Source organism: Mastomys coucha, unplaced genomic scaffold (genome assembly GCF_008632895.1).
Source record: "Mastomys coucha isolate ucsf_1 unplaced genomic scaffold, UCSF_Mcou_1 pScaffold21, whole genome shotgun sequence".
Lineage (NCBI taxonomy): Eukaryota > Metazoa > Chordata > Mammalia > Rodentia > Muridae > Mastomys > Mastomys coucha.
Window position 1 is genome coordinate 120,667,564 of NW_022196904.1, and position 16,618 is coordinate 120,684,181.

A 16,618-nucleotide genomic window follows, 5' to 3' on the forward strand; every position below is an offset into this window, starting at 1 on the left:
ATGCAGTGGATTGAGCAGGTATCCGACAAAGCCAGTATTGACAACATTGACTGTTGCCAAAGTCATAAGGCTCCAATTTAGAAGCCAGGAGAGCAACTCACTGTAACCTCCCACTGCCCTAAATTAAAGTCACATCAAGGCTTCTTTTGCTGTGCTGGGAATTGAACCCAGGGCCTTGAACATGCTAGACAAGTGCTCTAACAAGAGTTACATTTCTAGCTTGACTTTAAGGCCTTGAAATGTTCCAGATACTTCTTGGCTGCACCTGAGCTGGTACATGGAGAAGGGAGGCTCTTAGACTATGTGTATACTTCATGCCTCTGGCTTACATTGGAAAAAAAGTCCAGTCAGGTAGAGCATGCAGAGGGCCAAGGAGGGAGCCTAGAACCTCAGGAATGAACCCTGTTTTATGTAGTACCCAATTATGTCCTATTGGGGATTGAACCCAGGGCTTTATGCATGCCAGGCAAGCACCCTACCAACTGTGCTACATTCCCAGCACTCTGAATTCTTTTAAAAGCTATCAATATAGAGGCTATAGAGCCCTGTGGATGGTGATTTTTAAAATCATTTCTCCAGCACGAGACATTGTCTGGTTCCTTCCAGTTTTATCTCCCGCTTTCTCTGGGCTGGCCTGCAAAATAAGGAATAATTGTTTTAAAATAAATATGGGGTGCTGAGGCAGATTCAAAGGGCCTAAGGTCTGCTGGGACTTCTCATTCCTCTCGGAAGGAGCAGGACTTGGAACAGACTTAAAACACAGAAGATAAGAAGGCTCGAAGGCAGAGATGATGATTCCTGTGGTTCCTCCAGGTACCCGCAGAGCCCGTGGCAATCTGCCCCACAGGGAGCCTGCTCCAGTGAGAGGGAAATGGCCAATTCAGGACTGGTTGGAAATTGGGCTCATATGCCGGCCATTAGGGAACTTGACTCAATGAGCAAATGAGAACTTTTTGTAGTTGCTCAAGAGAGCACCATTCTTAATTCGCCCTCTCCACGGCTATGGAAGACGAGCACTTTATCTGAAACTCAAGTGCCCAGACTGAGAAGCTAAAGGAAGCTGTTAGTGTGAGGAGGGGAAGCCAGCTGTATCCTCTTCCTCAGTGGCTGCACGTCCGTGCTGTGTTCTTGTTATATGGTCCCAGGAGCAAGTGTTACAGCCATGGATATGACAGGGTCATCAATGACCATGTGTCTATCAGATAGACAGAAGATGCTCTCACCCTGGTAAGATCAACAGAGGGTGATGGAGAGCGCACTGGTTTCTGATCAGCACATGGAAAAGGCTTCTGAGGCTTCTTTACTGGCACTGGGTGCTCTCCTTGTATTATTTGAGGGTCAGAGTGAAGCTTGACTTACGTTTTACCCTTGTTGCCCAAGGTATATACCTGGGTGCAGTTTTGTTAGACAAGTACAGTACTGAGGGATTCTATAGTTTTGGGTTCAACCAATTGTGGATTGAAACTAATTTTAAGCATTTCCATGTCTAAGGCTAGAGATATGGCTCAGTTGTGGGATTCAGTTGGCAGAATATTTGGCTAGCATTCTTGAAGCCCTGGCTTTGATTATCAGCACTGCACAAACTGAGCATGGTGGTGCACACTGGTAGTCTCAGCACTCGGGAGATAGAGATGGCGAACCAGGAGTACAAGGTCAGTTTTGGATGCATAGTAATTTCAAGGTTAGTCTGAGCAAAGTGAGAACCTGTTGCAAACACACACACGCACACACACACGTTTCTGTAATGAACACATGTAGACTTTTTTCTCATCATTATCTTCTAAATAATATGATAACTATTTGCATTGTCTGGGGTGTTATGTAAATAATCTATAGACTATTTACAGTACATGAAGATAGAAACAGCTAGGTACAGAGTTAGCACTTTAAAGCTGTGGACTTGTGTGCCTGTGGATTTTGGAATTATCAGGTGTCCTGGATAAGAAGTGGGGTCTAGGAGAACTGAAGTTTACCACTTTTTCCACCTTAACCCGTTGGATTTTGGACATGTATAACACCTCTCTGGATTTAATATGGTACACAAACTCATGGTCAAAATATTTGGGTCTAGGTTTCCATTGTCGCAGACTTTTACCAAAGTGATGTCAGCATCTGAGAAACTGATCTTTTGATCTATTGTCTCCTCTAGGTAGGTAAGGGCAGTTAATCACAGGTTAAGGACAGCGTCCATCCACCTGTGCAGTGTGGGACCATTGGCTCCAGCAGTCCTTGTCACGAATAGTCCCAAGGATGGGTAATATACTTTAAGGGCATTGTGTGTTTTGATTGATACCACAAAATAGTTTAGCAAGTCTTATGAATAACATTCACAAGGAATGTTTTTGCAGTGGACTGGGAGGAAAATGAAATCTTGGAAGGGTAGATTGGGAGGAAGATGTTGCGGGGGTTACTTTTAGGGATCTCTTGTGTTTCCAACACAGGCTTACTGTATTCATCCACATCAATGGATAAATATGCCGGGTGCAGGTTTGGCATGGGCATTCTGCCTTCTTCTTTTCTATTTCACATCATTATTATTGATTCCTAGAAATCTTCTAATTTCTCTTATATCAGTGAGATAGCTTGTAGATGATATCAGCTGAACATTATGTTCTAAGTCTTTAAGTGAACTATACTGTGGTTGTTAGTGTTAAACTATTAACTTGACAGAATATAGAATTACATGAGATGTGGAGTTCTGGGCATAGTTGTTAGGGATTATCTTGCGGCAGGGAGACCTGTCCACTGTGGGTGGCACCATTCCTAGGCTGGTATCCTTGACTGTGTAAATGGAGAAAGGTTGCTAAGTAGCAGGCATTCACCCTTTCCCGTTTCCTGTCTGTATAATGGGCTGCTTCAAGCATGGCTGCCTGGATTTTCTTGCCATAATGGACTTTGCCTTGAACCGTGAGCTGAAATAAACCCGAAGTTGTTCCATTTGAGTATTGCATCACAGCAGACAATTAAGAAATACAGTGAGTGTTCTCTTCACCTTGCCCAGAATCCTTGCCTTGGGGACCTCTCGTGAAGCCACTGAGGTTGCTTTGGTGATTGCCTTCATCATCAAAATGGAAATAAAAGTGCCCTCTATCCACCTGGATGTGTCTCTGTTCCATTCCTTCAATAGTCCACTAAGTGACAGCAGGTACCCCATCCTGAATGTCCAAGGGACATTTAATTCTTTTCATCTTTCTGCTGCTTGATGTATGGTTATAAATGCCTCACCTTGTCTAGCACATAAAAGGCTTACAATACATGGTTTCTGAAAGAACAAGTTCATTAAAAGTAATTTCTTTTGTGGGGTTGGAGAGATGGCTCAGTTGGTAATGTGCTTGCTATGCAACCACAAGGACTTGGGTTTAATCCTTAGAGAACACACCAAAGGTCTGTGATGTGCTCTTGGGTTCACTGGTTTGGGAAGGCAGAGGTAGCTAGAAGCCTGGACTAACTGGCTACCCGCCAGCCTAGCCTACTAGGCAAGGTCCAGGCCAGAGAGAGATCCTGTCTCAAAAAGAAGAAAACAACACTAACAGCTGTTCTCTGGCTTCTACATGCATATGTATACATGCACATATAACTTCACACTAACACATTTACATACACACACACACACACCTCAAAAGTTCAAACAATATGCAAATAAACTATAAATGTTTTCTTGCCCTCTGTTTTTTTTTTTTTGTTCTAATTCTCTGTGATTTGATTGACAATTTGGTATATGTTATTCAAGGCTTTAAAAAATGCAAATATAAGCTTCATGCACATCTCTATGTAAATAGCATTGCATGTTGGCTGGTTATATGACTCAGTCTGTAAAAGCACTCGTGGTTAAGCCTGGGGACCTGAGTTCAATCCCCAGGACCCACACTGTGGCGAGAGAACTGACTCCTGCAGGGTGTCTTCTGGCTTCCACATATGCATGAATGCACAGAGTAAGTCATTAAAACGTGAAACCTCTTTAAAAACACAAACACATACCATATATTGAGATGCCTTTTTTTCCCTGTGAAAATGAGATCATTTAGTCTGTACTATTTAAATGTTTTTTTCTCCGTCTTATTTTTGGCCTTTGCAATGTATGGTAGGTATCTTTCCATTTCACTTGATATACAGTGATCAGGGCTCTCTAATAATCTATTTACCCAACCCATTGTTTCCTACAGCATAGATACTATGGCCAGAATGTATCTAGCCGCACTTGCACAGCTGTGTGGAGGTCTCTGTGCAGAGATCCCTAGAGTAAGATAGTACCTTTTAATTAAAGCCCCAAACATAGGCCCCAAGCCTTGGAGGGCTGCTCCATAAATACTGGCTGATGACAATGCCACCATGTCATATTAATTAGAACAGGAAAAGACCCATCAGGGCAACAAATGCACATTCACGGGGCAAACCCGCTCTAAGAAGGGAAGAGAGAACACTTAAAATTCTCATTGGCAAAGACAAAAACCGTATTAACTGTATTAAGTAGCAAGTTACGTGTGCACCAGCATGGATATCCGTTCCCAGAGGAGGGTTCACTGGACAGAATGCATAAAGACACCACATTAAAGATGAAACAGAGGGATTATTTACCCAGCATAGTTACCTAGAAAATATACAATTTGATCTAGATAGAGGCTTTTACCGTATAAATTATTGTGGCCTCTACTTCAATCACAAACAGCCTTCAAGTTGGGCAATTGCCTTATAAAAAAAAAAAGAGAGAGAGAGACAAGAACAGTTTCCAATTGTCTGGAATGAGCTTCAGAAACAGGCAGCTCGCTTCTGATGGAACAATTTAAGCTGCTCGTCTCCTTATCAGATGTGGACATCATTTTTCAGAAGGGGTAACCAGCTCAAATTAAATAGTTTTGCTGCAGACAGTCTGTCTGTCTCCCCTCCCCCCATCCCTCTTCTCCTCCACACAGGGTCCTTGCAGGCCTCTGCTAATTTAGGAAGATTGGTCTGGGCAATGGTGAAGCGAGATGAATAGAAACAACTTTAACAGAGAGAAAAAATGAGTGATATTAAAAAAAAAGAAAGGGAAAGGAAAAGAATAATAACGGGTGGTCAGGCCGATTTGACAGCGGAGACTATATCCCTGCCTGCTTGATTGTCTCCTAAACCCTTCTGAAACCCCCGGTTTTATTTGCAAATGATCTTCACTATGGTCCAAGAGTTCAACAGGAAAAATAATGAGCAAAAGCCATGAGTTGGCTTGAGCCAAATAGGGCTCTGGGTCCTTTGAGGAGAGGTGAGAGGGAGCAGCTCCCGGACCATTTTGACCAAATTGCTTCAGTTCAGGCGGTGGTGGGGAGCGCAGGAGTGGGGGTGGGGGGACTGGGCATCTTATTGTCTCAGGTGTTGCAGAGCCTCCTCTCCCTTGCCTGCTCCTCCTCCTCCATTTTCACTAGGGCCCAGTGAGCTCAGCGGCAGAGAGGAGGGGCCTCTTCCTCCATAGGCCTGCTTGAGCCCAGGATTCCCTTTCTAGGGCTGCAAAGAGCAATGGGTAGGCTAGAGAACTTCAGGGACTCTAAGAGAGGCCCTCCATTTTCTCCTTCCTTCCTCTCTCCATTCCCCTCCCTCCCTTGTTCCTTCTCTCCCTCCTTCCATTTTTTTCCCCATCCCTGTTCTGTCAGGTCTAACTCTGTAAATGGACGTCTACCCTAAAACTCTTAACATACAAATATGTACTCGTGAATCTTAAAACAACATTTTGAAACCATTTTAAACATATGGGGGTAAGCTCCTCTGTTACCAGCTACTGAGCCCTGCCCATTGGCATTTTTGACCTCATTTGCTCTGTGCCTGAAATTTCTGCCTTTACTCACTCCACAATCAAGCCACGTTAGTATAGTTGTAAGTATTCTGTTTGTATGTCCTGAAACTAGGGCATTCTCTTATTTATTTATTTATTTATTTATTTATTTATTTATTTGTCTAGGTTTTCTTGAGACAAGGTAGCCTAGGTGGTCTCAAATTTACTGTGTAGCCCAGGATGACTTTGAACTCAAGAACTTCCTGACTCAGTTTCCCCAGGACTGGGATTGCAGGTATGTGCTCGTGCAACACTGAGCATCTAACCCAGGGCCTTGTGGGTCTCATCTTTGGCCAGAATAAGGCCGGTGTTGTGGCATAAAGCTGCAGACTAGACCACCAAGGTCCAGAGACATCTTTAGAAAAGCCAGAAGGGGAAGACTGGGGCCTTTCTACCATCTCTTCTCTGCAGAAATTATCTGTCAACAAAGAATGGGTCAAAGAATGCCTCTTGAGCTAAGTTGAACCACGGGGCTTTGTGTTCCTGATGTTTCATGGTGGTGTGGCCACAAGGCTAACAGCTTCGCTTCTGGGTCTCCATTTCCTCATCTGTTTCCTGTATGAGGAGGTGGTAGCGCCCCCACCTCATAAGGCTGGTGAAAGTCTGAGGAGATCCTGGCAGAGATAATGCATGTATGAGAGCATCTGCTACACACGCATTCAACTGCAAGAACCATCACCACCATCACCATAAAGAACGATATACGAAACCCCTGGTGAGTTGTGGGGTAAGCCGGAAAAGAGGTGTTCTGTTGAAGATTTCAGGTTGCTTTAATGTAATATGTGTCATTAAATGACTGATTACATACGTGTTCCCAGGGTTAGGAGCAGCCATGTGACCACTCTCCTAGAACTAGCTAGGTACAGGATGTAGGAAGCAATGCTAATATGGCCTGCTTTACTACCAAGGTACTTCCCTAAGAGGATGGGCTGAAGGGAATGTAAAGTATGGTTTAAAAGCATCTTCCTTCATTTCTTCAAAGGGTGAGGCATGCAGAAAGGGTACTACCCACGAAGGCAGGAGACATTCCCTTGAACAGCTCTGCTTTCTCCGCCACTGGGACCTCTCCTCCCAGGCTCATTACGCCTCAGGACTTGCTTCTCAGAGTCTGAGTGAGACATGTTGCCGGATTGACTTGAGTCTGCAGACCCTCAGCTTTACCTTGGCTGCCTAAGAACGTAGGAGATGGAACTGCAAGCTCTAAGTGATGGCTTGCTCCCCTTGTCAATTGCACTTGACACAGAAGGATGGGTCCCAGCCTCTCACCCTTGGTGATGGATAGTGGAAGTTCAATTTGCTTGAAAGTTCCACTTGGCAGGAGCTCTGCGGCCACATCCATCATGACAGCTTTCTGCTCTGGCTGCTGCACTGTCATGGAGAAGGGGGCCTGTGTTCTTAGAACCCCTGCATTTTTGAAGGGTGGATCGTTGCTGGCCATTCCCAGACCCTGACTGGAGAACCCTCCAGTGTGATTGGATAGAATGATCTCCTTTGGCTCCTGATCTATGGATTACTCCTTCTTTTAGGTTGACACCCATTCTCTCCACTAGGTCTAACTGTAGTCACCCTGAAGAGAGCTTTCTTTAATTCAGAGAACGGTTCCGTTGTTGTTGTTTGAGGGAGGCATCAGAAGAGACAGATGGTAGATTAGTTAATCGTTGGGTGGACATTGCTTTTCTTGTTTCTGTGTCAGGCTACCTGACAAAAGTAACTTGGGGGAATTGTTTTTTTCTCACAGCCTGAGGGGATACAATCCATTATGGTTGGGTGGCTCCAACGGAGCAGAAAGCAGATCATTGGCAGGAAGACAACCCTCCAGGGTCTCCAGGAGAGCTCTACCTTCTAAAGGTTGCATAACCTTTCAAAACTGGGCTACCACATGCTCAAGCACATGAGCCTATGGCGGACATTTTACATTCATACCATAAGAAGTGGAGAACTTTTAAGTTGTGCACATGCACACATGTACGTGTGTATGTGCACGCATGTGTATGTATACACCTGCATACACACACATACACACACACTATTTTTTTACTTGCTTGTAAGATGAGGTCACTCTAATTACAAGTAGGAATTATAAATCATTCATGATGACTTAAATTACTGCAGGTATTCGTGAAAGAGAGGATGCTGGGATTGGGTAGTGTTGTGAACTGATATGAGGTCTTTTTATTCTTTATGCTTCTGTCTTTCTCCTAGACATATGTCATGACTGAAGATGGCTCTCAAATAACTGGGAAAGTCTGTATGGATCTATCCCAGATGGTCTCTGGACAGATCAGCTTCAATTGTAAATTCCATCCCTAGGCCAACAGCGTGGTCAGGGGTGCTGTAGTTACTGACATGACTGCTGGGCCCTCCCCATGAGTTGAGAAAAACAGTTCCCATGGAAGTGAGTTTTATAGAATTTGCAGAAAAATTTTTTCTATGATCTGTTATTGTTCTAGGAACTACTTAAAGATGAGGCAGCTTAAAATGACAACAAATTTTGTTGTCATTTCCCACGACTCTGTGGGTTAAGCATTTGAGCAGGGCACAGCCATTGCCATGAATCTGCCTACCCTCATGCATTTCTTACATGATGTCCCTTGGGGCTGGAACAGCTAAGGTATCTTTTGCATTCAAGTGTCTCATATGCTTGGGCTGCAGTAGTCTCTCCCTATCTCTGTCTGTCTCTGTCTCTCTCTACAGTGTGTGTGTGTGTGTGTGTGTGTGTGTGTCCTTGTTCCAGGGCATCTCTTTTCACAGTGTCTCTCTAGAGCACTCAGTTGGTGGATGGACTTTTTACACAGAGGTTAAATAGAAGCTTCCAAACCTTCTAGAAGCCTCAGCTGGGACAACAGTGTCACTTCAGCAGCAGTTAGAGCAGGCTGCAGGCTGCTGTTTGAAGGCATTGGGTGTGGTTCACTGGCAACCAGTGAGGTACAGGGGATCAGAATAACCAAAGATGATGTAATCCAGAAAGCAGTCAGATCTCTTTTGTTTATTTAGTTAGCTGTTCAAAAAAGATACGTTTCATAAGGAACAAAACAAACTCATTGGGCATGGAGACTATTTTCAATCTTCTGCCTTGTTCTGAATGCAAAAGGTCAACCCAGTCTCTGAGGCAGATGAAGAGTTTCTTGATACTGATTTTTCCCACACCCTACCTGGGCCTCCATGCCTTGTGGTCATGGTATCATTGTTTCCCATGTGGCCTGTCTTTCCTTTGGTGTGTCTGTAACATCTATCCTCTGTGCTACTGCCAGGCTAGTCCTTCTAAATGAGTGCTCCTGTTGTGCCACTCTCTGCCCCTCAACTAAGCTTACTCTAATGCTTAGTCTGACGCTTGATGCTTTTCTCAGTCCTGCCCCCGTCAACATCCCCGTCAACATCTTGACCTACTGCTTGGAGGCAGAGCTGTTCTTCCATCTTGTTCTGTCCATTGCTCTTTCTCTGGTCCCTTAGCCATGTGAGCTTAGCTTCCTCTCTCAGCTTCATTCACATTGGCCTTTCCTCCAATGGAGGTCTTCAGGTTCTTTTTCTTTCAGTCACCCCAGATCCCAGAGTCCCAGTTGATTCTTATTAGACATATGGCAAAGATTCGGTGGAAAGGCAAGCCACTGTTTTTACCCCATTATTATCCCCCTTCTTAGTGTGTGGGACAGCAAGGCTCATCCCTCACTCCTGGGGCTCACAGTCTGAATGTGCTTTCTTTGTGGGTTGGTATCTATTTGTTTATACTTCAAGACTATCAATCCTGTTCTGTCCTCAGAAAGGAAAATAAGGAGAGACTTCTTTCTGTAAAAACGGTTTCTCAGATTTTGTTCTGAGTGTCTGAGTCTCTCAAAATTCATGTTGACACCTCATCCTCATTGTGATCGAGACACAGGGTCCCTGCTGGTTTCTATCAATGATCATCTTGACACAATCTAGAGTCACTAAGAAAAGGCGGCTCTGGGCATGTCTGTGAAGGTTGTCCAGGTTAATCAATTGAGATGGGAAGGCTCACCCTAAGTAGGTAAACATCCCATTGGCTGGGGTCCTGGATGGAAGAAAAAGGAGAAACAGAGCAGGGTACCAGCAGTTGGGTCCCTGCTTCCCGGCTGTGGCTGCAGTGAGAGGAGCCCCCTCACAGGACTGCTACCGTATCTTCCATCCATGATGGATTGTATATCTCTCAAGTGTGACTTCCTTCTTGTCAGGTCTTTGATCACAGAAGTGAGAAAGGTAATCCAGAAAAGAGCCTTTGGAGGCATTGTGTCTCAAATAGGGCTAATGTGAAGGGAGTATGTTCATCTACCATCCGTCACATGATAGAAGATGTCGCCTTTAAAGAATGGACCACTGCTTGGCACATAATCTGCCAACCTTTATATCTTGGCATTTGCATCCTCTGGCACTATGGAAAATAAAGATGGGTTATTTATAGCCACCTGGCATACAGTGCCCATGTTGCAGCAACCCCACTGGGCTGAGACAGGCAGTCACCATGTCTACACACGTTGTCCTCTCCAGGTCCTGCTTTCTGTAACTTCCACATGGCAAACACAGATGTTTGAGAAGCCCCATCTTGGTCTGGGCAGAATATTGATCAGAGAGTCCTTCTTGCCCCACTGGGTTCCTTGGGGTTTAGAGTTAACAGATTTGCCTTCAGCCACAAACAGAACAGAGCAACATACCAACAGCCTTCCAAACCTCCCAGTGAAAGAAAGTGTTGTGTTGAAAATAGGATGTAAAAGATGCAGTGTGAATCCCACTCAGTACTCTGCATCAACTTGGATCATCAGAATCATCAAATCACACTTGTGTATGCTTTTATAGAATTGCTTTTCTGCAGTAGGTTGAAGTTGGTCTATCACCTACCCCCCTCACCCCCAACATCCCACCTCCTGCCCTAGAAGCAGGAAGATCAAATTTTGGTCATGTTCTTTTCATTGGACCATCAAAAAGATGGACAAAGGAAACAATCTTTGTCCCTGCAGTTCCCCTGTGAATCATCTTTGACCATGGGACCTCACATCCCAAGGAGAGACTAACCATCAATTAGGCCTGGTGGAGCCCAGGCCAGAAGGATGCCATCAGGGGCAGCCTCTAAGGTTACCTGATGATCAAAGGGAAGTTCTTCAGTGTGTATTGGCTTCAAAACACTTTCAAGGTTTTCGGTGGGTAGCTTCAGGCAAAGGGAAGGGAAACGTTTTCACAGATTCTCTAAACACTGGAAATTTGGCGTTTACAGAGAACCTAGCATTGCATGCCACCTTGTCCCCTATGGCTCTTCATGTTTGTTGCTTCTCTCATTACGGGGCTGGTTAAGTTTATCCTTGGCTAACGGTCTAGATCAGGGATTCTCAATCTGTGGGTCTCGACCCTAGAGGGTATGGAGCAACCCTTTCATGGGGTCACCTAAGACCACTGGAAAACACAGAAATTTACATTATGATTCATAACAGTAGCAAAAATCACAATTATGAAGTAGAACAAAATAATTTTAGGGTTGAGCTCACCACACAAGAAATATTTAAGGGTTGCAGCATTGGAGAAGTTGCCAACACTGTCAGGCCACGTACCCTTCAGTCCATATGGACAAGTTGACTTGGTTGATTTTTCAGAGAGCAAACTACCCTTTCTTTGGGGGAGACTATCCAAACAGAGCAAGAGGCTACGTTTTGCAGACAAAGTGCACAGAGAAGTGGATGACACTGGGAATCCACAGCTGGGGCCTGTGGGTCCAAAATTTCCAGGAGATATCTGATATTCTTTTTCAGGAACAGATCAGATCTAGTCTGTTAAAAATTTAAATGTCTTAACTAAAATAAATATTTGTTGATGCAGTAGAATAATGCCCACCTCTCTAATGGTTTGGGCTGAGAAAGGCCCTCGGGTGCGCTGCACCAATGGCCCTGGTCGGCCCACTTCCCTCTGAGCTCCACTTTGAGCCCTGCCCTGTTCAGCCCCTCCCAGCTTTAAAACCCATTTGTAACCATTATTCCTTGTCAGGTCTATTGATGAAGTACATTTTCTACCTTTGCCTTGGTGGCTACATGCAGGGACAGGCCTGGCCATAAAGGTGAGAGGAGGTCCAGCCTCGCACTGCCAGAGGCGCATGAATCAAGTCAGAAGGGGTTGGTAACCTGAGCCCATGTCGCTTCTCACCACAGACCTCCATGACACTCCTTCCAACTTAATTTCAGCCTAAGGGATGCTTTTAAGAAGATTTTAGAGCTCAAAAACATCTCCTCAGAAGAATTGTAGTTACATTAAAAACTAATTATCAGAGCTTAGGGGTATAGATCTGCTGCCATATTTTACACAGAGAGCAATTCATCTTCTAGGCCCTGAAATATCATTACATAATAGGTTAAAGACACTAACCCAGGGGATACTGGGAAAAGATAGTAAAATCACTGGAAAAATGATGCTCAGTGAGATTATGACAGAATGGCTCTGCTCTCTTGTAGCAGCTGTTTCCAACAGACACAATTTAAGACTAACACCCCCAAATGAGCTGTGTATAAATGTGTGGGCAGCATGGTTTTGTCTTGGACCCCCCACCCCCCCCCGTGTTAAATGTGATATTTACCTGAAGTGCTTTTTTTTTTTTAATTCCAACTACCCACAAGTAGATTGGAAGAGTCCTTGCTCTCACGATGTGGACCTTGTATGTATCGGAATCTACAAAACATGCGCCCGCGTGTCCGGGAGCACACACACACACACACACACACACAGGTGGATATTATTATTATTGTTATTGTTATTATTATTGTTGTTGTTGTTCAGTTGAAAAAGCTCTGTGAATCATGGTTTTTGGGGGTAGTTAACAGGAAACGCAACTCAAAATGGCATCAGTGGTGATTTACTATTTCAAGTAACTGAAGGAGGCTTCAAGTCCGAGATTCACTACTGTAGTCACAGACTCGGTTGTTTTCTGTGCTTTTGCCATCTAAGGTATCCACTTCTTCTTCAAGCAGATTCCCTTCACATTCCCAAGATGGCTTCTGGTAACTCCAGGAGAGTACATCCATTGGGTATCTTTGTCCCAGCATTCACTTTGAAAGTCCTGGATTTTTTTCTGACTGGACTATCTTTGTCCATGTGGTCATTGCTGAATCACTGCATAAGCTCGTGGGCTTAGCTTAGATTGCTGGTCCTGACCCTGGGGCTGATGTTACAGTCAAGGTTCCTGGATACATGAGGACAAACAGGAGCCCAGGGAAGCTTCAGATAGTGTGTGTGTGTGGTGTGTGTGTGTCCGCACATGTGTGTACACAAGTCTATACAAGTTTGTGTGCATTTGTGTGTGTTTGTAAATGGGGTACCCATGCATATGTGTGTCCATGCAAGTCTAGGTCAGAGGACAGGCTTGAGTATGGTTCTTTAGGAGACATTTGCCTCGTTTATGTGAGACAGAACCTCTCAGTGATGTAGGACTTTCAGCATAGGCTGCTCCCACTGGCCAGTAAGTGCCAGGGATCTACCTGTCTCTATAGTCTCTAGTTCTGGGATTATAGGTGTATAACAATTCCTGGATTTTTATGTGGGTTCTGTAGGATTGAACTTGGGTCCTTGTGCTTACAAAACAAATGCATTGTGGATTCAGTTCTCTTTCAACTTTGAAGTTCCAGATGTTTACCACAGACAGGCAGACGGTCCATGGTTCATGAAGGCAATTACTGACATAACTTGTGTTGAACCCAGGTAGCCTCCTTCACAGGTTTTTTTCCTCAGAACCTTTGCTGTTCTAGCATCTCCTAATTCTTAGACCTTATCTCTATGCTTTCTTTACTGTGAATGTCACACTGACCTCCGTGACACTGAGTTTTGGCAAAACACCAATCCCAGAAAACCACAGAAAAAAAAAAATAAGGAAGTCATCTTATGGTGTGAAATGGTGGCAAGGACCAAGAACAGAGACCCAGTTCTGCAGTTAACCTTGGTCACTTCCTCTCCCCAGGGCCTCCACCATCTTCACAGGCAAATGGAGAGCAATTGATGCTTCCTGTAACAGAGATCAAGCTAGGCAGAGCTGCTTGGAAGAGTCCCCCAAAGCACCAAACATTGTGTGCACACAAAGGATCTCTATTTGGAGCATCTGTGTCTATTTTGTTCCAGATATGTACAACCAGCATGACGAATGGTTCATTTAAGCCTCCAATAGATTTTATTTAGCTAAGTTTCTCATTGATACAGTCTGTCAACATTGTCCTCAAAGAAAGGCAAAGATCTTCAGGAGAGCTTTGTGAAACCCTCTCCAAGGCCGAGGCAGGATGCGCATTCATAAGAAGCTCTTAGCTGCTTCTTGTAGAGGTGGGATGATTATGTATGTAAATGTTATTCCACTTTTAATTAAACTAAAGCCTCATTGAAATGGAAGGTGGAAAGATCCTGACTCACTTCATATTGGAGGCAATGTACCTTTGAGGTGGGGAAAAAATATGAAAGTAGAGTTGGAATCAGATCTAGGACTCCTCCCGTTTGTGAGCTGCCCTGTGGGTCCTGGGACACAACCCAAGGTCATTTGTAAGAGCAGCAACTGCTCTGAACCACAGAGTCAGCCCTCCGGCCCATTGTTTGCTTTTTGATGGTAGTTATTCTGACTGGTGTGAGATGGGATCTGTTTTGATTTCTCTGATGATAATAGATATACTAGTCTTGTTTATGTTCTTTTTGATTCAGTTTTGGGAATCTTACGAATTTAGAATTTTCACCATTTCTTCCTGACTTTTCAACTTAACCAGAATATAAGTTTTTATAAATTTCTTTTCATCTTTAGTTATTTAGGTCTCCTTTTTATTTAATTCCTTGTTTTCCTTTTTTACATTTCTTTTGATTACTTGGTCAGTTATTTGTCACTTTTGTTTATTTTGAAACCAGCTCTTTGTTTCATTGTTTTCAATTGTTCATTTAGTCTCCATTTAATTAATTTCTTGCCTGTTTTTTTTTTAAATTTTATTTTATGTAAATGAGTGCTCTATCTGTATGTATACCAGCATGCCAAAAGAGGACATCAGATCTCAACACAGATGGTTGTGAGCCACCATGTGGTTGTTAGGAATTGAACTCAAGATCTCTTGAAGAATAAGCAGTGCTCTTAACTGCTGAGCCATCTCTACAGCCCCTCACCTGGTGTTTTGAAAAATTATTTCAACATATTAATTTTGAATTTTGTTTGTTCTTGCCTTTCTACCACCTAGAAATACACCATTTAATTATTTATTTAAAGTTCATTTGATTATTAGCATTACTTAATTTATTTTTGGAGACAAGGTCTCATATATTCCAGGCTGGCCTTTGAATTCTTTCCTTTTCTTTTCTTTTCTTTTCTTTTTTTTTCTTTTTTTTCGAGACAGGGTTTCTCTGTGTAGCCCTGGCTGTCCTGGAACTCACTCTGTAGACCAGGCTGGCCTCGAACTCAGAAATCCGCCTGCCTCTGCCTCCCAAGTGCTGGGATTAAAGGAATGTGCCACTATTGTCCGGCTGGCCTTTGAATTTTTTTGGTTGATTTTTGTTGTTGTTTAGGATAACCTTGCTGTTGATGAATATTTATGTCACCAATTCTTATTGCATTTGGATTCATTCATTTCTTTATGTCCAGTAATGTTTGTTTTGCAAATTGGCTTTAGCAACATTTATTGCACATTTCTTTATAATTGTTAAACTTACTAACACGCGAGGGATTTATCGTTTCCACTTCTGGGTTGAGTCTACTTTATCAGACATGACTTAGCCATTGCTGCTTCTCTTTGGCTTCCATTTGTTTGGTGTCTCACTGTCTGTCCTTTAACTTCCAGTGTCTGTGTTTCTTTGCCAATGAGGTGTGGTTCTTTCAGAAAACAAACAGTTGGACCTTGTTTTGAGTCCATTTATGTAGCCTGTGTCTTTTGGTTGAAGAGTTAAAAGTCATTTACATTTAGTGTTGTTCTTGGCACGTGTTTACTAATTTCTATAATTTTTTTTCCGGTTGTCTTGAGCACTGTCCTTCTCCTTTCCCCACATGAGTTTGGGAGTTGTCTATTTTACTGAGTTGGTCGTGGTTGATTGCTTTCCTAATCTCATCTGTTTATTTGTCCTGATCATGAAGTTAACTCTTCCCTGAGTGCTGCTGCATGTGACAGCCTTCTTCCTCAGCGTTGGCTTAGAAGCCAGGGATTGCTTTGGGGCACTAATCTTAGAACATCTTTGTTTCTTCATCAATCTCAAAAGATAATGTTGCCGGGTATAACAATCTTGGTTAGCACTTACTTACTTTCAGGGCTTGAAGTATATCAATTCAGGGTTTTCTGAATTTTTAGGGCTTCTGATATGAGTTTGCCTTTGTAAGTAATTTGGGTTTTTTTCTCTGTGGCTTTCAATATGTATTCTTTGTTTGGTAATTTCATCATTTTAATTGCAATATGTCATGGTTACACCCTTTGAGGGGCATGATTGGGACTCTACATGTCTCCTTTGAGATGGGAAATTTTCTTCTGTTTTTATAGATTGTCTTTCAGTTTATTACCAGTGAATTCTTAATTTTGTCTTTTGACCATCCTCAGAGTTCTTGAAATTTGTGGTCCTGATAGTTTTTTTTTTTTTTTTAATTTATTGGCCTTGGATTCAGTTTCTACCTGAGCTAGTCTACTAGTAATGCTTTCTACTGTGTTTTGTATTTGACTGACTAAATTAATTTGTAGCATTTATGTGATTTTTTTTCTTTCAGAATCTCTATTTACTTGGTCAATTTCTCATCTATGTTATTGATTTTCTGATCCATCATTTGAATTCCTTTCATTTTTTTCTTTCCCCTCTTTCCAGTCATATCCCCTGACCCCCATAACACACACATACACACAC